Source organism: Aquarana catesbeiana, linkage group LG06, assembly GCF_042186555.1.
Source record: "Aquarana catesbeiana isolate 2022-GZ linkage group LG06, ASM4218655v1, whole genome shotgun sequence".
Lineage (NCBI taxonomy): Eukaryota > Metazoa > Chordata > Amphibia > Anura > Ranidae > Aquarana > Aquarana catesbeiana.
Window position 1 is genome coordinate 43,000,433 of NC_133329.1, and position 26,173 is coordinate 43,026,605.

The 26,173-nt window shown below is 43.6% G+C and overlaps 1 long non-coding RNA gene across 1 annotated transcript; it reads right to left on the reverse strand.

Annotated features, from left to right (window-relative positions):
* Positions 1-1,085: 1,085 nt before the first annotated feature.
* On the reverse strand, positions 1,086-25,617 carry LOC141147553 (uncharacterized). Its single transcript, XR_012245067.1, has 2 exons — positions 25,288-25,617; positions 1,086-1,377 (listed from the first exon to the last, which is right to left on the reverse strand). It is a non-coding gene; the product is annotated as an uncharacterized lncRNA (long non-coding RNA).
* Positions 25,618-26,173: the final 556 nt, after the last annotated feature.

Below are 26,173 nucleotides of genomic sequence, written 5' to 3' on the forward strand. Positions count from 1 at the left end.
TTTAGATACATTTTCTATTCATTATTTGAATTAGATTTGCCCATTTCTCACAGGTTGTATTTTATATTATTTGACTTCTTCACGTCATATACGTGTGCATTCATGTAATGTATTTGGTTGCTAGTTTTTTCTCAATATATTGTGTTTTGCACATTTAATTATCTGCATCATCACATGTTTTTATAGATTGTAAGCGCAATTTTTGTATTTTTTATTTTCGAATTCGTACACAGATATTGGTGTGTTTTAAGTGCAGCTATCAATTTGCTTTTTATACCTTGCCCTGCAGCACGGTTTTTCTCTTTATTTTTAACGTAATTTTGCCTGTCCGTGCCATTCTGCCGCAGTATATCTGCGTTAGGCGGTCGGCAAGTGGTTAAAGAGACAAGCCTATGACAGCCCGATTACTGTGCTGGGAGAACGCAGTGAGCGCGCTCTCAACATTGTAACCACGCCCATCCATGCACGCACATGTGCAGTGTTGCCATTGCACCTATACATTAATACATTATCTGGGTGGCCGAAGTTAAAGTAGAGCCCCACTAAGCTCTATTTTTATGCCGAAAAGGACACATAATGCCACACGAGCGGACTTTATGGCAGACTTTGTCCTGCGGACTTTTCGACGGACTTTCCGAATGAACGGACTTGCCTACACACAATCAACCAAAGTCTGACGGATTTGTACGTGATGATGTACGACCGGACTAAAACAAGGAGGTTCACAGCCAGTAGCCAATAGCTGTCCTAGCGTCGTTTTTTTGTCCGTCGAACTAGCATACAGACGAGCGGACTTTTCGTCCGGACTCGAGTCCGTCGAAAAGATTTGAAACATGTTTCATTTCTAGGTCCTTCAAACTTTTGGGGAAAAAAAGCCCGCTGGAGCCCACACACGATCGAATTGTCCGATGGACTCCGGTCCGCCGAACCAAGTATGCCGTAAAGTCCGGTTGTGTGTACGTGGCATAAGACGACCCCATTATCTCAAATGAAGGCAACTCTTTTATTAAAACAAAAAGAATTTCATGGTGACCTCAGATCTCTGATTTCCGGATATGCAGCATGGATTAGATAGAAAGGCTACATCTGGTGCAATTTCTTTATTGATTGGCATGTCAGCTGATCACAGCCAACAAATACAAAATTGGGAGCCGTACCAAATATTACAATTGAAGTCAATCCATGCAAATAAAAGGCTCTGACTGATCATCAGTTACAGGTAAGAAAACAATGAAAGTAAATGCAGAGAAGGGCTTTTTCGAAAATGTAGATGGCTGATTCTTCCATTGGATTTTCATAGCACCAGAAATGTAATGGGGCTTTCATCGAACTTCCATCGCACTCTGTTCTTGAACCCCTATTGAAGCGAGCTTGGATCTGTAATAGTAAAGGAAGATACTTACTATATCAAAAACAACTGATTCTCATTACTCCCAACCTTTCATATTTGTATAAGACCAGTTCTGTTGTGAGCATGATTGCAGCATTAATACTCACCTGTTCAATGACAAGTCACTATTCCCCCCTCCCCCGCTAATATCAATGATGGGGCATTATTCCCCTCACTAATACCAATGATGGGGCATTATTCCCCTCACTAATACCAATGATGGGGCATTATTCCCCTCACTAATACCAATGATGGGGCATTATTCCCCTCACGAATACAAATGATGGGGCACTATTCCCCACCACTAATATCAATGATGGGGCATTATTCCCCTCACTAATACCAATGATGGGGCATTATTCCCCTCATGAATACAAATGAAGGGGCACTATTCCCCACCACTAATATCAATGATGGGGCACTATTCCCCCCACTAATACCAATGGGCCACTATTCCTACCATTAATACCAATGATGAGGCACTTCCCCCCTGATACCAATAATAAGACGAGAGAGGCAGAAGGGGGAAGATGACGTGAGACGTCGGGCGGGAAGGGAGGAGCGGGAGGTGTGTCATCCTGCAGGCGCTCTGGCGGGCTCTCTCACTACACCACTCGAAAGAACAAGCAGACGAGACCGACCAAAGGATGTGAGAAAGCGGCACCGTCGTGACAACTGCACGGCCGCCAGCGAAACGAGTGCATGAGAATCCCTTGATGTTACATGGTGAGCTGAAGGGAACAAACGCAGCGACGGTCTCGGACACCCGCTCGGAATCCCCGCCTCCCTACACTCTCCCCTGCACTGAGCTTTACCAGCACGGAGACAGGACGAGCATCGGATGCCGCTGTGAACGGCGCAAGCTGAGGGATATAGGGCCCTGAAACACCACGGGAACCAAACTCTGGACTTCATCTTTCAAAAAACGAAGAGGAAGATGGTTCAAGGAGGGGGGTAAGAAATACACTAAGCCAGCCAGCCGAAAGGTAAGAGTGTATTAGAGATATGCCAGGAAGTGCAAGCCTGTGAATGGTGAAGTGAGAAACCGTGCAGGGCTACTGATCTATGGTAACACCGGTCATTTATGCAAAGCAGAGGAGACGATGGAGGGTTGATGAGGTTGCTGGCCCCTTACTGCATATCTTACACCCCAGGCAATTGCTTTAAAGTCAATGGTAAATAGATACTTGAATATTTAAACATCGCAACTTTTCATTGTAATTGACCACATGGTATACGGCAGGGAGCCGTGGGACATTACAACCTGTTAAAAAAGTAAAGTGCTAAAAGACAAACGCTGCTATTTAAACCTATAGACTGAGATACCTGCACCCCATAAGGGAGGGAGGGTTGGGGCATAGTTAAACATACCAGTATAGCCCCAAGCATAAGTGTGCCTACCTTCCCTAACCCAGAGACAGACTCAAATATAGGGGAAGCAGGATCGGTAGATCCCTATATAGGGGGTAGAGCCGGGTAGCCCCCCAGGAAAATTCAGAATAACGCGCAATAGAGACCCTGGACCTGTTGATACACCTGGAAGCCGATTGGGGGACAGTCTTTAGACGTAGTGGTGTCGAGAGGTCGGTCGCCACACATTCAGTCTACAGTATCGTATCTACCCATTACATCACCTGTGCCACTACTTCGCATCTAAAACATTGGATAATAGACAGAGGACCCCTTTACCTTCTCCTGACAGATTGATCAATATTTAATTACACAGGGGGCACAGGGAGATAGTATGAGCCGGAACACATCCAAAACCGGTAAAGGGGGACCACCAAAAACCCCAAAAGATAACCAACCAGGGAGTGCAACTGGAAGCTCAATAAAGCAATACTTGGCCAAAGGGGGGAGCCCGGGGAGTGCCCACCAAGAGACACAAAAATTAAATATGGCAGATAAAAAGAAGAAGGGATCCAATGCGAGGGAAGAACAGACCCCTGAACAGTCAAGGGAGGATTTATTAGCAGACAACACCTTGGAAGCATCTAGGATAGATGAACACAGACAGGACCTACACCTCCCCTCAAAAAACGAACTGGCAGACATGCTTAAAACAATGGAGACCTCAATAAAAGCCGAGATTAAAGCCGAGATCAACATGCTGAGGTTAGACCTAGGCAATCTCTTGACTAGAGTAGAAGGTACTGAGGATAAGCTAGATAAACAAGAGCGGGAGATCTCTGAATTAAAAGAACAACTTAAGACATCCCAACAAAATCAGATAAAAATATGCTACAGGATGGAAGATCAAGAAAATAGAGATCGTAGACAAAACCTGCGACTCCGAGGGGTCCCAGAAAACAGGGGGGAAGATCTGAGGAGGACTGTGGCGGCTATTTTCAACCCACTCCTAGAGTTGGAAGGAGAGGCCTTTCCAAAAATTCAGCGTGTACACAGGCTGGGTAGGTTAGACACTAGACGGGCAGAAAGCAGCCGCGATATCATCGTGAGGTTTAGATTCTATGAAGACAAGGAAAATATATGGGTCAAATTGAAGGGACATCCCCCACTGCAATATGAAGAAGCAAGAATTCAAGTGTTTGCACATTTGGCTAATAGCACATTGGCGAGAAGATGACATCTGAAACCCCTAGTGGAGCAAATGATAAATCAGAATATAAAATATACATGGGGATTCCCTGCCTGCCTGGTAGGCAGTAAAGATGGGAGATCTGCAAGATTAAGATTCCCGGGCGAACTAGAAGAGTTTTGTGAGAAATTGGGCATGCAAGTGCCCCCAATGCTGGACTGGTCCGTGGAACGTTGGTTAGAAATGAGTGTGGGTTAGGGGAGAAGTGTGGGGGGGGGAGGGGGATCCGAGGGAGGAGGAAGCGGGTAAGGACCAAAAATTTAGCTCATAATTTCAGTAAGGAAGACCCGTTAGAAGACGCCTAGCGTACCTGGTCACTAAGATAATATGGACCGGAGGGATGGCTCACCTAGAGCTCCACCTTTAGAGAGGGAGACCAATGGTGGGACACAATACAAGTGACCCTCACTGGTCTAAGGGTCCTGATGGGACCAATGGAGGGGGAGTGGGGGGGAGGGGGGGAGGTGGAAGGGGAGGTGGGGGATTAGAGGGGGGTGGGGGGGGAAGAGGGGGAGCGGGATCAATGGAGGGGGGGGTGGGGAGCGGGGGAGGTGGGAGGGGAGGTGGGGGATTAGAGGGAGGTGGTGGGGGGAAGGGGGAGAGAGAGGGAGGGGGAGTAGGGGAAAGGGGTCCGGTCCAATCTCAATACCAAGAAAGAAGGAAAACTTTCCAAGGTCTAAGGATAAGAGAGAATTTAGGAGAAGGAGAAAAGGGCCATGGTCACAATAAAATTTACAACATATAATGTCAAAGGTTTAAATGCCCCCAAGAAAAGATTGGATATTTTCAATGAGTTAAAACTATTGGGGCCAGACGTGGTGTTCCTGCAAGAGACCCATATCTCAATTCAATCGAGACTCAGACTGTTCTCAAATGAATACCCAGTCTGGTACCAAGGAGATACCATCACTAATAGGGCACGGGGAGTAGCCATTGGCTTTGCAAAGAAAATAAGGTTTGTGCTGGAGGAGAGACTAGTAGACCCAGAAGGTAGATACCTATGCATTAGAGGTAGACTAAATGAAGTGGAATATACACTAGTTAACATCTATGCCCCAAACAAGAATCAGACAAAGTACTTGGTAAACATTCTGGGGAAAATTATGGAGTTTACAAGAGGATATTTGATAATGATGGGGGACATTAACTTTTGCCTTAATCCAGATTTGGACAGCACGGCCCGAACACAGGGGAGAAACTGCACTTACTTGAAAGAGTTAAAGCAAAAACTCTCCACCTACCAATTGGTGGATATTTGGAGAGTCCAACATCCAACCAAAAGAGATTATACGTATTTCTCCCCTGTGCATGGGTCATACTCCCGGATTGACTGGGGACTGGTCGAGCATCGGGCGATTGACAAGGTAGTAGAATCCAAGATTGGAAACATAACCTACTCAGACCATGCACCCATGACCATTGAAGTGACAATTGGAAGACACCAGTCTGACAGGGGGCAGTGGAGGCTCAATGAGGAGTTGATAAAGGAGGAGGAGGGTGCCAGTAGAGTCAGAAAGGAATTAGAAAACTATTTTGAGGTAAAATACACAGGGGAAGTATCGGAAGCTACACTCTGGGAGGCCCATAAAGCCTATATCAGGGGGGTCTTGATTGAAATGGGGGCGAGGAAGAAAAAGGATAGACGGGACAAAATTCAAAAATTAAGGATTGATCTGGCGGAGTTAGAACAAAAACATAAAAAACAAAGGGACCAACTACCCCAAGAGATACATAAGCAGATGGTTACTAAAAGATCGGAGCTGAAAACCGCGATGGAGCAGGAGTCAAGAATGACATTTAATAAGATTGCCTGGGAGAGATTTAGATGGGGTAATAAACCCAGTAAACAGCTAGCTAAAATGGTACAAAAGAAGAAAACCAGGAACTTTATAGAAAAAATTCAGTCTAAAGAGGGCCACGTGGAACATTCAACCAGGAATATGGCGGAGATCTTTAAGAACTATTACAAAGACTTATACTCAGTCCCCAAACAAGACACCTCTTTAAAAAATAGGAGATTAAGATATAATAACTTTCTAAATAAGGCAGCGCTTCCCAAGATTTTCGGAAGAAGCTAGAGAAATACTAGAAAGACCAATCTCAGAAGAAGAAATCAGGAAAGCCCTAGCAGCCACGGCATCCGGGAAAAGCCCTGGCCCGGACGGCCTAACAATACTTTATTATAAAACATTTAAAGAAATATTAGTACCAAGGCTATGTTCCTACATGAATGGTCTGGGGGACAGTTATGAGATGAGTAGGGAGGCACTAAAAGCATCTATTACAATCATACTGAAAGAAGGTAAAGAGAAATCATTATGTTCGAGTTATCGCCCAATCTCTCTGCTCAACAATGACACAAAGCTATATGCAAAAGTGTTGGCAGAGAGATTAAAGGAATTTATGAATTCGTTAGTCAACCCAGATCAAGTAGGCTTCGTCCCTAATAGGGAGGGGAGGGATAATGGGATTAGGACCCTCCTTCTGTTGGGAAAAATAAAGGAGAGTGGGCCCCCAGGACTACTTCTGTCAATCGATGCCGAAAAGGCATTTGACAGAGTAGACTGGGGGTTCATGATTCAGACCTTGGAGACTATGGGACTGGGACCTAAAATGATCCGGAGGATCAAAACCCTATACCACCATCCAACTGCCGTAGTGAAAATTAATGGGATATTATCTCAACCATTTGAGATGGAAAATGGCACGAGACAGGGGTGTCCCCTGTCTCCGTTGCTTTTTGTCTTAGCTATGGAACCCCTGCTGGCAACGATACGAAGAGATCCCAATATTAGAGGTGTGAAAGTGGGAGAGGAGGAACACAAGGTCGCAGCATTTGCTGACGACCTGCTGTTTTATGTAACGGACCCGATCTACACCATGCCTAATTTAGTAAAAGCAGTGAGGAAATACGGTGAGGTATCTAACTTCCAAATAAATATGAATAAATCAGAAATATTAAACATAAACATAAGTAAGGCAGAGGAAGCGACCTTAAAAAAAGAATTTAGTTTAAAATGGACTAAGGAACTAAAGTATCTGGGTATCAAGCTAACTAACTCATTCCAAAAGATATTTACTGTTAATTATATACCCCTACTTGATGCTGTTAGACTAGACTGTAAGAGATTCTCCGGTAAAGCCCTCTCATGGATCGGACGCATTAACGTTATTAAAATGATTTTAGTACCCAAAATGATATATTACTTTCAGATGCTACCAGTCCCACTCCCCCATTATTATCTGAGGAAGTTAAGAAAAATAATTATGACCTTTATCTGGGAAAACAAAAGACCTAGAGTCTCCCTTCAGACACTGAAACAAAAGAAAATAGATGGAGGTCTGGCAGTGCCCGATGTACAGACTTATTACAAAGCGGTTGTTCTATCAAGGGTGGTTGAATGGACAAGGAAGGAAAATTCAAAAAAATGGGTGAAAATAGAGGAAAATATAAGTAATGCACAACTAGGCACTATTATTTGGAATCCCCCACACTTCAGATTTTTAGATAATAGCACACATGTCATAACACGAAATGTCCTTAGAATATGGGATGGGGTATATAAGAAAGTTAACGGGAAATATAACTCACCATTGATTACACTTATAGATAATTTTTTCGCACCGGGTATGGAGAATATTAAAGGAAAAGAAGCACTTTGGGGGAAAACACAACTAAGAGAAATTACGAAAGAAGGGAAAATTATATCACTTCAACAACTTATACACGGGAGGGAAGCACGGGGATTAGAGAGATGGCGATATCTCCAATTAAGTCACTTTATTAATACGCTACCACACCCGATCAGGTCCGGGGAACAATTGACAGACTTTGAGAGGTTGTGTGACAGGGAAATTCCAAGAAACATAATATCTCAAATATATAAAATCTTGATGACCTCAGAAAAATCGGAGATACCGCCATTTATGGCCAAATGGGAAAGAGATTTTGGTACTAAGAAGGATTTAGCCACAATTAAAAGAATCTTGAAAATGAACGCTCATTCAGCAATAGACACCCGAACGGTAGAAATGAACTACAAATGTATTAGTAGAAGCTACCTCACTCCAGAGATAACTAGTAAATACCAGAAAGGGTCAGCCAATTGTTGGAGAGGATGCCAAGAAGTAGGTACAATGGGACACCTGTGGTGGAACTGTCCCAAAATTAAAAACTTCTGGAGTAAAATATTAGTTTTAATTAAGAAGATCACGGGAATAGAAGTAGCAGAAGACCCATGGGAGGTCCTGTTCCATGGGGGGGCAGGGGACCCAAAAAACTACAAACAGTCACTGGTACCGCAGCTACTGAATGCTGCCAAAAGAACGATTCCGAGGAAGTGGCAGAAGAAAGAGACCCCAGAGATATGGGAGTGGTTTGATGCGGTAGAGGAGACTTGTAACATGGAAACCCTGGGGAGTATACTCGAGGAAATAGGAAACATGAATAGGGGCAGGTGGGAGCACTGGAAAGAATTCAAAAAAACATGGAGCTATGCCAAAGAAGTTAAAGCCCTAGACTAAAGGAGAAGAATAGAAGAAAATAGACCTTGGAGAGGAGGGAGGAGGAGGACCCGGGGAGGGGATGGGAGGAGAGGGGGGGTTTAGAAGTAAAAGAAATGGGAGAAAAAATTTGGAAATAGAGGTATGGTTAAGTATATTAAAGGGAGAGCTGCGAAAAAGCACTTTTGATACTATGTTTATACTATTTTGTCTTCACTGTCCTGTTATAGCAAAAGGCCACGATGATGAGACTCCTGTGGGCGTTCTTTTAAAAAAAAGAAAAAAAAAAAAAGAGAAAATGAACTGCAAAGTTGATTTAAGCCCCCTGAAAAGTTTATCTGAAGTGGCAAAAAAAAAAAAAAATACCAATAATAAGACACATTTCCTCCCACTGGGCCATTTTTCCTTCTATTAATACCAATGATGGGGCACTATTCCTCCCACTAACACCAACGATGGGCCAATTTTCCTCCCACTAATACCAATGATGGGCACTATTCCTCCTCCTATTGACCACAGGTGCTATGTTTACAGTATTTCCACTGATGCCAGGCTATTTTCTACTCCCACTGGCCACAGTCCAGCATCCCTAAGCTCTGAAAGACAGTAAACTGGCCCTTTGTTTAGAAAGTTTGGAGACCTCTGATCCAGGGTAAGAGTTGAGTAAATGTAGATAATGCATAATCAAGAAATTTACAAGCAGGATGCACTATAGCAGGGACATAACAGTTTCACTAGTTTAATAAAATGAGGCATAGTTTCATAGTTGGTAAGGTTGAATAAAGACACTAAGAAAAAACTAGGGAAAGAATTCCCTAAAGAGGGTCAACAAAGAACACTATTTGAGAATACAAACCAGCTTTATTATTTACCAAGATGATAAAAACCAAATAGAAATTGCAAACAGTGAAAAAGAAGCAATGTGGGCAGACGGCTACCACAAACCAATTAAAAATTGGACAACGTTGTCACAAGGGGGTTATAAAAACAAGTGGGGAGCCGCGGCATACATCCACTCAAACGTATCAATCAATACATCATACATACAGCTAGAGGTAATTGGAGTAGGTAAAGTCCATGTTAATTAGGTATTAGTTTCAGATGTAGAGTTATCCTATAGGAGAGTATCCAAGATATCACGGACAGTTCTTATATCAACAGTATGATGAGAAAATAGAGTGGGTGCACGGTCTGGCCGTAAGGTCTGGATGCAGTATAGTCCAGTGTGAAGAAAACAAACTAGTTACAAGTTGAATCACAGGTATGTTTTAGTTATCTACCAGCTGTTTTGACAGACTGCATAGGGAACCATTTCAGGCTGCAGCATTAGGGGGATGTAGATTACTCTACTAGAGCAGTAGGTGATTATCCATAGAGACAACAATAGAGGGATGCAGAAAAATCGACATACATTTGGAAGCGCTGAATGGAGTAGGGAAGTCTCACCAATCACGCTGTCCTCGTCGTCGAATACTTGAACTGCATTCAGACTTGTCTGCATGATTGATTTATACTCACCAGAAAAAGGCCAACTATTGATTAATTAATTAAATTTGGTTGATCCAGGCAAAACTTTCTGCTTTTTTGGTTTCTAATTTTGGGGCGTCTTTTGCCCTTTCTTTGCCTTGGGGGATCCCACCATTATTGTACGATTATCAGTGATATAGCAAGGTGATAGACGGCTTAACTAAACAAACCGTACACATAAGTATACACATGGCATATATGATTAACCGTGATTTAGATGATGAGATTGATACGGCCTTCTCTATTGATGGAAAGAGTGAAGAATTAGAGGGGGAATCAACACGCAAACTGTTCAAAAATCATAAAACACTTATGGTTAAATTTTTGAACCGAAAATGGGATATCTCCTCTTTAAAATCACACATTTCTCATAACATCATTCCTAGAGGACTGAGGGAGAGAATTATCCCTGCCGAACACCTCCACACCCCTAGGTTTCTGGAAGTGTGGAAAGAGGAATGCCTTAAAAGAGGCCTTTCACTAATGAAAATTATAGTGTCCGAAGAAGAAACGCAGCTCCAGGAGATTCAAGGTGAATTGGAGTTAAGTGCAAAGGCCCTGGAACCTCATAAAAACAAACCCGACTTTGAGAAAAATAACGAATTTATCAAGAAAGAAATTGAAAGAATACAAAAAAATCTCAAACACACAAAACAAGAAAAATTTAGACAAAACATCATTGATTGGGAGGGGGGAGACATCTTTAACCCTTCCCTACCAAATAGAAGCAGATCCTCCTCAAGAGGTTCTAGACATTCACAACGTACTAGAAGGAATAGAACAGACTCCTCCTCAGACAGTGACCTCGATAAAGAAATTTCTACAAAATCTGTCACTTTTTTAGAGGAACCTCAGGGCAACACAACAGTAGAATGCCCAAAACAATTAGCGGAAAAGAGTCACCCCAGAGAAGCAGGAAAGGGAAACATAGAAGGAAGAGGAAGGGACCGAGACACAGTTCAGAATCGGCGCAGTGGGAGACTTATGCCGCGTACACACGGTCGGACTTTTCGTCTACAAAAGTCCGACAGCCTGTCCGACAGACTTCCGGTGGACTTTCGGCGGACTTGCAGCAGACTTTCTAACGAACGGACTTGCCTACACACGACCACACAAAAGTCTGACGGATTCGTACGTGATGACGTACACCGGACTAAAATAAGGAAGTTCATAGCCAGTAGCCAATAGCTGCCCTAGCATGGGTTTTTGTCCGTCGGACTAGCACACAGATGAGCGGATTTCGGGGTCCGTCGTAGTTACGACGTAAAGATTTGAAGCATGTTTCAAATCTAAAGTCCGTCGGATTTGAGGCTGAAAAAGTCTGCTGAAAGTCCGGAGAAGCCCACACACGATCGGATTACCAGCCAGCTTTAGTCCGTCGGCGTCCGTTGGACTTTTGTAGACGAAAAGTCCGACCGTGTGTACGCGGCATAAGGAGTCAGAGAAGACGCTGAATGTATCTTCCAGTCCAACCACCATGGATCTGAGCATAGTTAACCTATACGACTTTCAGTTGGACTCCAATCATATTAAACTCCTTCAAAAAGGACTCTCCTTCTCCCCCACTGCGCCCATGAATGAATTTGAAGTGTTCAAAGACATTAATTTATTTCTCAGAAAGGTCCTTTTTAAACTTTGGCACCATAAAGGCCCTGAAAATACACCTACTACTGACCCGAACCTCGATAAGGAGGAAAGAGAAGCTATTGATAACCTAATATCCCTGCTGGAAGAAAACACTGACAGCGACTCGGAAACGGCCAGTAGCCAACCAATCAGCAGGAAATCCAACTTGAGAATCAAATCCACAAACATGCCACCCTTATCAAAACACAAGTGGCTTCAATTATTCCTAGATCAGGTCAAACATGATCTCAGGAGGGTCAACTGGGAATGGTTGGGATCTAATAATCTTACCAGCTCTGAGAGAAAAGCATTACGTGAATCACAAGAAGCTCCCAACTTGGTGATAAAAAGAAGCGACAAGGGCGGGAATGTGGTCCTACTCAGTGAAAAAATCTACGAGAATGAAGCACTCAGATTGCTGAGTGATACCTCTACCTATAAAAAAACTGACTGAGACTCCCTTCCCAACCCTAACAGACACTTTGAACACCAAACTAAAGTTAGCTATGGAAGCTGGCCTTCTCACCAGAAAAGAATATCTATATCTCAGAGCTGATGACATTACAATCCCAACCTTCTATATAATCCCCAAATTACATAAATCCTTATCCAACCCACCAGGGAGACCGATTGTTTCAGCTATCAATGGTCCCCTTGAAAGAGTTGGCAAGTTTGTGGATTCGATGATCAAAGATATGGTGACTAAACTATCATCCTTTGTTCAGGACAGCAGAGACATACTCTCTAAACTATCCTGCTTCTCCCTGTCATCAAACACCCTACTAGTAGGGATAGATGTAGAAAGTCTATATACATCGATTCCCCATGATTGTGGTATTCAAGCCACAAAAACCTTTCTTGACATGTATTACCCAGAATTGGGTGCCCACAATGAGTTCATTATTGAATTACTGGAATTCATGTTGGGCAACAACTACTTTCAATTTCTCGGGAAGTTCTACCAACAGGTAAGGGGCACCAGTATGGGTGCCCCTTGGGCCCCGTCCTATGCCTGTCTCCACCTTGGCCTCTGGGAAATGGAAGTTGTGTACAGGTCCTCGATGTACCTTGACCACTGTGCCCTGTGGTTAAGGTACATCAATGACGTGCTCATGTTATGGGAGGGTACTGTAGAACAACTCTTGGAATTCTTATCCCAATTAAACATAAATGAAAGAAATATTCATTTAACCTACTCTTATCATCCTGATACCCTTCCATTCCTTGATCTACAAATCACAAAAAGTGGAAATCGGGTTGTAACCAGCACTTTCAGAAAGGAAACAGCAGCAAACACCCTCCTCTTAGCACAGAGCCACCACCCAAAATCCCTAATTAAAGGGATACCTACAGGACAATTTTTGAGAATTAGGCGAAATTGCTCAGAGGAGGAACAATTCAAATCTGAAGCACAGGAGATGTATAACAGGTTCAGGAAAAGAGGGTACTCGCATAATTCCCTCAAAAAAGCCAGAAACAATGCATTAAGAAGGAAACGTGAAGACCTACTTACAAAAGCAAACACTCAGACACCTGCTAAACCAGCATATGATTTTCCTAGAATCATCACGAGGTTCGGCTCACAATGGACCCAAGTCCAAGAGATCCTTAATAGACACTGGCATATCCTAAGATCTACACCCTTAATCGCAAATATAATTAGCCCCAGACCATTACTTACAGCTAAAAGGGCACGTAATTTAGGTGATGTATTGGTCCATTCAGAATACACGAGAACGATCAGCAAAAACTGGCTTTCTGAGAAAAAACCCCCTCCAGGCATGCATGCATGCGGACACTGTAACATATGCAGATATGTGCACCACACTGATGTGTTCCCCGATCCGAGAGGAGGCAAGGATTACAAGATTAAACAGTTTATCAACTGTTCAACGACACGAGTTATATACATGCTCACATGTCCCTGTAACAAAAACTACATAGGTAAAACCAAACGCCAACTCCGGATCAGGATCGGTGAACACATCAGTGGGATTAAAAATAAGAAAAAGAATAAAAATGATGATCGACCCATCCCTCAACACTTCGCTGAATTCCATGATAGTAACCCTAAGGGCCTTACAGTCAAGTGAATCTATGTGTTGAATTTGCCCCCTAGAAGAGGCGAATTTGATACTATTCTCCTCCAAAAGGAGAAAATATGGACATACTATTTGGACTCCCTAGTGCCTAAAGGATTGAACACAGAATGTAGTCTACAACCCTTTCTTGAGAAATAATGCACTTTTTCAACTCCTAGATAGAACTCTAATTATTATTTGTTATAATTAGTTCCTTCACTCTTTCCATCGCTACCCTTTTACCTTTCACCTTACCCTCCCCCCCCCCCACTCCCCATTTTATTCTTTTCCTTCCCTGTCATGTCCTCTCTCCTTATTTATTGACTGGTATCTCTATTGCCTCATCAATATACTTAGAATGTACGTTGCTTGATTGCTGTCTGTTTTACACAAGAGAAGTTCTTAGTGACACCTAGTGGTTGTGTGCAAGTAACTGCACCTGATAAATTTCTATTTAAGCCTGTCACAAATGTCTCCTCCTTGCTCTGAAGAAACCAGCGTCCATTGGCTGGTGAAACGCGTCAGAGGTGTGACATCAGCACGTCACCGGGAGCCGCGCGCTATTCGATCTGGCCTTTCGTCTTTACTAAACATCTACCAGCTGATCACAGCCTCCCCGCTTAGCCACGCATTGCATCGAAAAAAACGCCTCACAGAGGCTTTTCGGCTATGGACGGCTCCTCACTCAGACTGCAATCCACTCGAGCTCTCAAGCGGCCCGCAAGTGGCATTTATCCACACAGAGACCCGGAACGAAGGCCTGCTATTATTCGACGACGAGGACAGCGTGATTGGTGAGACTTCCCTACTCCATTCAGCGCTTCCAAATGTATGTCGATTTTTCTGCATCCCTCTATTGTTGTCTCTATGGATAATCACCTACTGCTCTAGTAGAGTAATCTACATCCCCCTAATGCTGCAGCCTGAAATGGTTCCCTATGCAGTCTGTCAAAACAGCTGGTAGATAACTAAAACATACCTGTGATTCAACTTGTAACTAGTTTGTTTTCTTCACACTGGACTATACTGCATCCAGACCTTACGGCCAGACCGTGCACCCACTCTATTTTCTCATCATACTGTCGGTATAAGAACTGTCCGTGATATCTTGGATACTCTCCTATAGGATAACTCTACATCTGAAACTAATACCTAATTAACATGGACTTTACCTACTCCAATTACCTCTAGCTGTATGTATGATGTATTGATTGATACGTTTGAGTGGATGTATGCCGCTCCCCACTTGTTTTTATAACCCCCTTGTGACAACGTTGTCCAGTTTTTAATTGGTTTGTGGTAGCCGTCTGCCCACATTGCTTCTTTTTCACTGTTTGCAATTTCTATTTGGTTTTTATCATCTTGGTAAATAATAAAGCTGGTTTGTATTCTCAAATAGTGTTCTTTGTTGACCCTCTTTAGGGAATTCTTTCCCTGGTTTTTTCTTATATGGCAATAGGGCAACTTGAACTGCATTCAGACTTGTCTGCATGATTGATTTATACTCACCAGAAAAAGGCCAACTATTGATTAATTAATTAAATTTGGTTGATCCAGGCAAAACTTTCTGCTTTTTTGAATAAAGACACTAGTCAATCCAGTCCAACGTGTGTAATTGGTGTATGTGTGTTCATGTAGATAATCATTTCCCATATTCCTGTATATTGTGTTCACCAAGATGCAGGTCCAAGAGTCTTTAAAACCCCTTCCCGCCGACCGTACGCAGATATGCGTACTCGGCTTTCGGGGGTTATACCGGGATGATGCCCGCAGCTGCAGGCATCATCCCGGTACCGTTGTTTCGAGCGGGCGATGGGCTATCCGTATATAACAACCGATGCGGCTAAAAGCCGCTTGGCTGTTATACCGGAGGAGCGGGAGGGGACATCCCCCCCCTCCCGCCGCCTCCCGCCGCTCTTACCGGGCCTCCCGTGCGATCGGGAGGCCCGGTGTCCAATCAAGTGCCTCCGGCGGCTGTGGGCGGGTTGGAACGAAGCTGTGGGCGGCTTCGTTCCAGCCTTCTGAATGTAAACGCGGAAGCGACGTCATGACGTCACTTCCCGTTTACTCGGCTGCCAATGGCGCCAAATTTAAAAAAATACACAGTATTCAGAATCGCCGTTTTCGGCGATCTGAATACTTTGAAGTGTAAAGGAGGTATGGGGGGGTCTTTTAGACCCCCCATCCCTCCATAAAGAGTACCTGTCACCACCTATTACTGTCACAAGGGATGTTTACATTCCTTGTGACAGCAATAAAAGTAAAAAAAAAAAAATTTTTTTTTAAACACAATTTAAAAGGATAAAAATAAATAAAATAAATAAAAAAAAATAAAAATTTTTTTTTAAGCGCCCCCGTCCCCGCGAGCTCGCGCAGCGAAGAAAACGCATACAGAAGTCGCGCATGCATATGTAAACGGAGTTCAAATCACACATGTGAGGTATCGCCACGATCGTCAGAGCGAGAGCAATAATTCTAGCCCTAGACCTTCTCTGTAACTCTAACCTGGTAACCATAAAAAAACTTAAAGCATCGTCTATGGAAATTCATAGCTACCATAGTTTGTCGCCATTCCACGAGTGCGTGCAATTATAAAGCATGACATGTTTGGTATCTATTTACTCGGCGTAACATCATCTTTCACATTATACAAAAAAATTGGGGTAACTTTACTGTTTGGATTTTTTAAAATTCATGAAAGTATCCCTTTTCCAAAAATTTGCGTTTAAAACACCGCTGCACAAATACCGTGTGATATAAAATATTGCAACAATCTCCATTTTATTCTCTAGATTCTCTGCTAAAAAAATATATATAATATTTGGGGGTTCTAAGTAATTTTCTAGCAAAAAATATGGATTTTAACTTGTAAACACCAAATTTCAAAAATAGGCTTAGTCATGAAAGGGTTAAAAACCAGGGACTTACCTAGAGCATTTGGCACCCAGGGCGGATCCTATATCTGGCACCCCCCCCAACGTTAAAATGTAAAAACACCCCACTGTGCCCTCTGCATCCTTCAATATCTCTTTGTCACTACTGTGTATCCACTCTCCACAACTGCACCTCTGGACCCCTTTACATTACACAGCCCCCCGCAGTTCTGGACCCCTTTACTTTACACAGCACCGCACCTCTGGACCCCTTTACTTTGCACAGCCCCACGCAGCTCTGGGCCCACTTTACATTACACAGCCCACCGCTCTGGACCCCTTTACATTACACAGCCCCCGCACCTCTGGGCCCCTTTACTTTACACAGCACCGCACCTCTGGACCCCTTTACTTTGCACAGCCCCCCGCAGCTCTGGGCCCCTTTACATTACACAGCACTGCACCTCTGGACCCCTTTACATTACACAGCACCCTGCACCTCTGGACCCCTTTACATTACACAGCACCCTGCACCTTTGGACCCCTTTACATTACACAGCACCCTGCACCTCTGGACCCCTTTTACATTACACAGCACCTCTGTCCCTTCCTACCTAATCATGCAGATGAAGAGACAGTGAGCAGCGCTGAACAGAGGGCGGGAACTGCTGGAGGTAATTTTTCATTTTAACAAGCTATTAATTAGTTGCTAAGATCACCTAGCAACCAATCACCTGCTGGTTTACCTAAAAAGTTACCTCCAGCAGTTCTCTACTCAGAGCTGCTCACTGTCTCTCTCTCCCCTGCGGTACAGGAGGAGAGGGTGTTTTGCTTACCCTGTTCCGGATACTCCTGATGAAGAAAACCAAACTTGGCGCCAACGTGCTGTAAACAGAGCAATGCTCATGCGTGAGCACCGGGTCATGGGCAAAGGGCCGCATTGCGTTCCCTACATCATATCCCTTAGGGCCAATCAGCACACCACAGAGGCAGAGCACCTCCCACTTCGCCGCCCACCAATCCCCGGCATAGGAAAACGTCATATGCCCCGCCCACCCCCACATCCAGGGAGACAGACAGCTCCGCCAGCCAACCAGGCGGAAGGCCTGAAAAACACAGACAACGGCGCAGAAAAGGGCAAGAGTCCAAGCATAGGAACACACAAACGTGCCCCTTGACACCCCCCCAGTGTGTGGCACCTGGCAGGGGTCTGCCCCCCCTACTTGTTACGCCACTGTTAAAAACTATTAATACTTCCTGCTGACACCACCAATTGTGGAAGAAAGTTCCACGTGCTTACTGCCCTGACAGTGGAAAACCCCCTATGCAGCTTAACCACTTAAGGACCAGAAGGATTTACCCCTTAATGACCTGTCTTTGTTTTGCAATACGGCACTGCGTGATTTTAACTGACAATTGCGTGCTTGTGTGATGCTGTACCCAAACAAAATTGATGTTCTTTTTGTCCCACAAATAGAGCTTTATTTTGGTGGCCTTTGATCACCTCTGCAGTTTTTATTTTTTGCACTATAAACAAACAAAGAGCGACAATTTTGAAAAAAAAAAACAATTGTGCAAACTGTTGGCGCTATATAAATACTGTACCTTTCCTTCCCCGCTCAAACATGCACTGGCAACCCCCATACTTAAAAAACCCTCACTAGACCCCACCTATTTGAATAACTTAAGACCCATCTCCCTGCTCCCGTTTGCCTCCAAGCTCATCGAAGGCCTTGTCCGCGACTGAATGAGTTGCTACCTCACGGACAACAACCTTCTCGACCCCCTACAGTCTGGCTTCCGCCCACAGCATTCTACTGAAACTGCCCTACTAAAACTCACCAATGACCTACTAACTGCTAAAACCAATGGCCATTACTCCATACTCATACTGTTAGACCTCTCTGCTGCCTTTGACACAGTTGACCACCTGCTCCTGCTCAGCAAATTACACTCCCTTGGCCTCCGTGATTCTGCTTTATCCTGGTTCTCCTCCTACCTATCTCAGCGCACTTTCAGTGTCACTTACAACTCCATCAGAAATATGGTATACTCCGCGCTCAGGATACTATCGGGTTGCAGCCTCCCCTAATCGGTTCCCAAAGGAAACCTACGAGTGATAAAAACAAAAAAAGTGGGGTGTGTGGCGCTACTCTGATGGCAAACTAGTAAGGGGTTAAAATGAGTAGGTAAAGTGAGGTAGGTGGCACTACCTATACTGGAGGATTTCCCTAATTAAACAAAAAATGTGCACCCTACACGTTACAGTGCTCAAATAATCACATATAAGCAAATAATAATAATGCAATCGTAATAACCACATATGATATGCAGAGTGCAGTCAGACCAAATCAAAAATGATATATGTGTATTAAGTGACCAAATATGAGATATGAAATATGAAATATGAGAAAAAATTGAAGATGTATGTTGACAAAGGGAAGAATATGGGCACATTGAACTTAAAAGAAGCGGAATATCTGATCTCAAACTCTACTAAGACCCCAGTTATATATTATAAACCTAAGATCCACAAAAGATTGGAAAAGCCACCTGGTAGGCCTATTATCAGTGGCATCAACTCGGTTTTATCACGACTTGGGGAGTACTTGGATAAATACCTTAAGCCACTGGTGCAGTAAGGTAAATCATACCTACGTTTTCAAGACCTGCAGCTTTTTCAAGAATTACAGAAGATAAAGGGTGCAGATAACTGGTTGCTAGCAACAATAGATGTCAACTCATTGTACACAAGCATTGTACAAAAAGATGGATTACTTGGAGTAGAAAAAGCATTGTATGAAAACACAAGGATGAAAGAACAACAGATCAACTATATCCTAGAAGGCCTGAAACTTGCCATGGAGTGTAACTATTTCTGGTATAACAAAGATTACTTTGTGCAAACAAAAGGTGTTGCTATGGGAGCTCGTTATGCTCCCAGTGTAACGAACCTATTCATGAACATGTGGGAGGAGCATATTTATAGAAAAAATATTCCCCAAATTAAGATGTATAGAAGGTATATAGATGACCTGATTATACTCTGGGATGGTACACCTGAAAGTTTTGAAAGATTCCTTGAAGATCTAAACATAAACAGATACGGGATCACCTTTATGGGCAAATGGAATCATCAGAAGATCGACTATCTGGATCTAGAGATTTTCAAAGTGGGGATGCCCTATGTACCCACACTTTTTTTAAGGCAACAGACCGAAACGGGTACATTCCCACTTCCAGTTGCCACCATCCCAAGTGGAAATGTAACATTCCGAAGGGTCACCTACTAAGGATACGCAGGAACTGTGACACACTTGAAGATTTTGATGCACAGGCTGACATCCTCATACAAAGATTCCACAAAAAGGGATATGCACTTGATAATCTCGTAAAGTTAAAACTAGAAATTATGAAAATGGATAGAAACACTCTACTCCAGAACAAAACCGGGAATAAGAACAACCAAATGGACACAGCTTTCATAACTGGGTTCAATAGCCATAATAAGGCCTTTGAACGTATCATAAAGAAGTACTGGCCCATCTTAAAAGAGGATCGTGTTTTGTCCAAAATCTTGCCTGAAAAAACAAAATTTGTGTACAGAAAAGCACCCACTCTGAGGAACCACTTAGTACATAATGTTATCGACCCCCCCAAACCGATTTAAAATCTTCTCTGATAGGAAGAGCTTTTATAGGTGCCAAAGATGCTTGCCTTGTAAAGCCAGCAAAAGACAATGGAGGAAAAAGGAATCCTTTAAATCACTTACTGACCATAGGGAGTACCAGATAAAACAACTAATTACATGTCATAGCACCCAAGTCACATACATCATTGAATGTCCATGCCATCTTCAGTATGTGGGAAGAACCACCCATCCCCTATTTGTCCGGATACGGGAGCATATTAAAACTATAAAATGGATTCCCCAAACATAACCTATCACGACACTTTGATAAAGTACATCATAGAGATCCGAGTGGACTCATATTCTATGGTATTGATCTTGTTAAAGACCACTGGAGAGGGGGAAACAAACAAACCCTAATCTCCAGGAATGAAACCAGCTGGATTTACCAGCTGGGGTCCCTTGCCCCCAAAGGGCTCAACCTTGACATAGACCTGAACTGCTTTATAGCTAACCCATAACTACACATTTACAGCTGGTGCACATTGGGATAGCTCTGTTCCATACCCAGCTGTTTTGGTGCAAGGTTTCTCTGGTATAAAGTTTATCACCAATGTAGTACTTGTTAACATTAGGGTACCCCAAACGTACATTAGTAGCCATCGTATGGGGATACCCATCAGCACGCCCCGAGTATGCAATGAACTACCATAGCTTCACTTTAGGGATCTCACTTTGTGGAGCTGGGGAGCCCACCAGTGGGCCTATCTGGGTCCTGATTGGGTAATTGGGTGTTCTCTTCATGTTCATGTACTAGCTTAGGTACTCTTAAGATGTTTTACCTTACCCTATTTAGCTACAGACGGTTTCATGGAACCCGCCTGAGGCTTAATGTCATACCCCACTTTAAGATAGGGCAGGGATCTGCCATTGAGGATACTCATATTATCCTATGTCCTATCCGGGTAGGGAATTATATATAGTGACAGGCTTTTTCACCTCGGGGTGCTGTAGCCTCACCACCTGAATCTCTTATGAGGCTTATTAGACAATACCTGGATTCACTAGTTAAACATCTGGTCTACACAACTGTTAGTTTAGATCTCAATGATAAGGACTGCCTTACCGGGTTGCCCAATTTATATTGGCCTTTTTATATGGTATCTTTTATTATCTGTACTTATGGTCCATATATGTGTATGATGACCACATCTTTTGTGTTTGTTTACTTAAATCACATCTTTTTCTCGCACAATAGTTACATACAGAAACCCTTTGGTTTCTATAATACATTAACCCACATATTGCATACCCTCTGCCCATTGTATTAGGCCTCCTTCTCTGTTTTGACTGTATTAATTTTGATCATACCTCCCTTTATAAAACTTTTTTCCCAATTAGGTTTACCAGGTAGTATCTGGGTTTGTCCGAATTTCTAGCCTATCTGATGGCTTGAGCTGCAGTTTTGCGGCTGGCCACTTGAGATTTTTTTTTTCTCTTCAACTAATGAGCTATACCATCCACTATTGGATGTTTGCCCATGTAAATATACCAGTGACTGTACATCTATATTATATTTATTGATTGTTATGCATTTGCCTCCACTGTACCCTTGTTTGTAATATGATTACCACAGGCGAGCGGAGATGCATAGGGTCAATTAGTTAATAGGGTGGTGCCGCTATTATGTGTGTGGACTTTAGTTAGCATTTCCCCCATAGCTTCTTCTGGAGAAACGCCCCCTGTGGCAAAGTTGGTTGCTTATTAGTTACCTTCTGGGAGGGGGAGGAACCCGCATGGCCGCTTGCCTTATTAGACGTGGGGTGCATCAACATGGCACCGCCTTTGAGAACGTCAATGATGAAACGCGTAAGAGGAGGCTACGCACTCACGTCATTTCCGGTACGGAAGTAGGGAGCCTGGAACGCAGTTGAAGAGCACGCTGTGAACCAGCTTCCCCTATATACTGCACTGTTTTTAAAGTTTTTTTCCCTTTTGATGGGAAGCTTTTGTTTTTAGCTTTATTTTTAAAATAAAAGTACTTTTAATATTACACTATGGGAGCCTTGTCTCTTCCTATGAGGACCTAGCCCTGAGAGGTTGCTGAATAAATCCTTGGATGCGGTGACTGTGGTGATGTGCTGAGCGGATGACCGGCTTGGATGCCCTCATCTGGTGGAGCGAACTGTAGAGGCCCGATAGGCCACGGACGGACCATTGGCAGAGCCATCAAGGGAGGCCACCCACGGTTATCCATACATGCTTATCACCCCTGCAGGGGTAACAGGAGCTGGTGAGTGGGGACCCATAAGGGGGAGCACACGAGTCACCTGACCTGTTGAGAACAAGAGTCACTTAGTCGTTTGGACACTTGGTTATTTTGGAGCTTCACCAATTTTACATTAACACTGCTTTTGGGACTTTTTCCATTTGAACTTTTTTGATAAACATTTATTTATTTTGATGAAACAATTTTTTTCTCTGATGAACCTTTGATGAATTCAGGAGCTATTTATGATTCACTACACTATGGTTTTTTTTTTATATATTTTTTATGTAGACGATTAGCCTTCTTTGGTCACTTAATACACATATGTAATTTTTGATTTGGTCTGACTGCACTCTGCATATCATATGTGGTTATTACGATTGCATTAATATTATTTGCTTATATGTGATTATTTGAGCACTGTAACGTGTAGGGTGCACATTTTTTGTTTAATTAGGGAAATCCCCCAGTATAGGTAGTGCCACCTACCTCACTTTACCTACTCATTTTTAACCCCTTATTAGTTTGCCATCAGAGTAGCGCCACACACCCCACTTTTTTTGTTTTTTTACTTACAACTCCATCTCCTCTGCTCCTCTTCCTCTTTATGTTGGGGTACCCCAAGGCTCCGTCCTTGGGCCTCTCCTATTCTCACTCTACACCTCTTTCCTGGGCCAGTTGATAACCTCCCATGGCTTCCAATACCACCTCTATGCCCACGACACCCAGATCTTTCTCTCCACTCCTCAACTCACCCCCTCGATCTCCTCACGGATCTCAAACTTACTGAATGACATATCGGTATGGATGTCACACCACTTCCTCAAACTCAATCTTTCTAAAACTGAGCTTGTTATATTTCCTCCTTCCCGGTCCCCCCCCCTGTGACTTCACCATTAATATCAACAACACAACCATTGGTCCCTCCACACATGCCAGGGTCCTGGGTGTAATCCTTGACTCTGACCTCTCCTTCAGCCCCCATATCCAATCACTGGCTAAATCCTGCCGCCTTAACCTCCGCAACATCTCCAGAATTCGACCCTTCCTGACTAATGACTCCACAAAACAACTTATTCACTCCTTGGTTATTTCCCGCCTTGACTACTGCAACTCTCTCCTTAATGGCCTACCCTTACGCAGGCTATCCCCCCTTCAGTCTATTATGAATGCTGCTGGTAGACTAATACACCTCACTGATCGATCCGTGGCTGCCACCCCTCTCTGCCAATCCCTTCACTGGCTTCCCCTACCCCACCATATAAAATTCAAAATGCTAACCACAACATACAAGGCCATCCACAACATCACCCCCATCTACATCACCAACCTCATCTGCAGATATCGCCCAAATCGTCCCCTCCGCTCCTCCCAGGACCTCCTGCTCTCTAGCTCCCTTGTTACCTCCTCCCATGCTCGCCTTCAGGACTTCTCCAGAGCCTCTCCCATCCTCTGGAACTCCCTGCCCCAGTATGTCCGATAGGCCTCTACCCTGTCCACCTTTAGGAGATCCCTGAAAACTCATTTATTCCGGTAAGCCTATCCCACACCCACCTAACAACTGTCCCCGAGCCAGCCCCCCATCAAATCATTCCCTGCAGGTATTACCTCTTGTACCACCTCCCCCTCCCTTTAGAATGTAAGCTCTGCGAGCAGGGCCCTCCTGTCCCTTCTGTATTGAACTGTACTGTAATTGTGCTGTCCCCCCCGCGGTCATTGCGCTGCGTAAACTGTTGGAGCTATATAAATCGTGTATAATAATAATAATATTAATAGTATAATAATAATACAGTAAAACCTTGGTTTGAGAGTAACTTGGATTGAGAGCATTTTGCAAGACAAGCTAAATTTTTAAATAAATGTTAACTTGATATACAAGCGATGTCTTGATATACAAGTAGCATCAAGTCACAACTGAGTATACAAGAGAAGAGAGGAGCCTCTAAGTGTAGCAATATAGTTTCATTTAATGAAGGTACAACATATAGCAAGTCACATAGCAAGTCACATGGTTGACGATTAAAACAGGCACATCTAAGTATGCAGGCATCCCGGGTAAATCTGTCCACATAGACCACCCCCCGCACCGCCATCAATGTCATCCCTTCCGCACTGTGCTCAATGAGCGCTCCAAGCCTCGCTTCCAAATCACCCTTCTGCAGGGTAGTCTTCCCGGTCACAATTGCAGACTGACAGCGGTGAGAGACGGCGGTGCGGGGGATGGTCTATGTGGACCGCTTTACCCGGATGCCTGCATACTTAGATGTGTCTCTTTACATCATCAATCAACCATGTGAGTTGCTAAATGTTGTACCTTCATTAAATGTAACCATATTGCTACACTTAGAGGCGCCTCTATACTGTAACTCCTGCTGGAATTTGCTTCTAATCCCCTTGTGGAGGCCTCCATTTGTGGATGGACATTTTATGGTTACACAACCTATTACATTGCTATAATCTTTTTATATGGACTATAAACTGAAGGACTTATGAATAAATGGTTGTGGAACGAATCATCTGGGTTTCCATTATTTCTTATGGGAAAATTCGCTTTGCTATACAAGTGCTTTGAATTACAAGCATGTTTCTGGAACGAATTATGCTCACAATCCAAGGTTTTACTGTAAGTTTGTATAGAATCAGACCAAAAAAAGGGACAGTTGAGGTTGCAGGAGGGACAGAGGGATTTGATCTCAAAAGAAGGACAGTTCCTCCAAATGAGGAACAGTTGGGAGTTATGCATTAAAGGCTCCTCATTTCTTCTGCTATTCTCCGTTATCTGACTTACTTGAGTGTTTCTGCGAGATTTGTTTCTCTAATGGCCTCCAGCAGTTTAAGGGTTACCTCCAAGGCTCCTTGCTGTGTGTAGTGCCTAATCAGAAGATCTGATACATCAATGCGGTCTGCTCTCTCCAGCTCTGCAACTGGAATATGTTTGTAGGGCGTAAGGATGCCCTCATCGTTCAAATGCACTTTAAATTCTCTAAAGTTTAGTTCCCTCCATTTCTTTAAGAATGGAGTAGATAAGCTCCTTGCAGCTAAGTGCCATTGTCAGTTGTCAAAAATGAAAGCGGGAGGCTTGTAGGCGTCCTATTTCCGTGTACACCCTCTGCTTATATCTCAGATAAAGCTTTACAGCAAAGAAATGTCTAATTCTGTCTGTTTAAAGGGATTCATTGTTTCTGAAAGACAAGACACCAGATCCAAACTAATGTCAGTCACAAATCACAGGATTATTTTGGTTGGTAATCTAGGGGACACACACACACACACACACACACACACACACACACACACACACACACACACACACACACCAAACACACACACCCCCACTTTAATCTTACCTTCGTTTCTGACGCTCGCTACTTCCACACCGACATACGTAGGCCATCGTAATAGCTTTATATACACTGCGCATGTGTCATGCTCCGCCTGCGTCACCCACCCCTGACGTTCTTTAGTACGATTTGTCCCCGCCCCTTCACTCTTCGTTGCGCAGTGGGAGTAGATAGATAAAGATGGCAGAGAGAATCAGTGGAAGTAGCGCGGAGGAAAGCCTGGAGCTACAACCATCCACATCCCGGAGGAGATATAAGGCCACCAACATGGCTTTTGAAGAGATGGTGGGGTGGAGATGGTGTCCATATTGAGAAGGGAGGACTACGATGGCA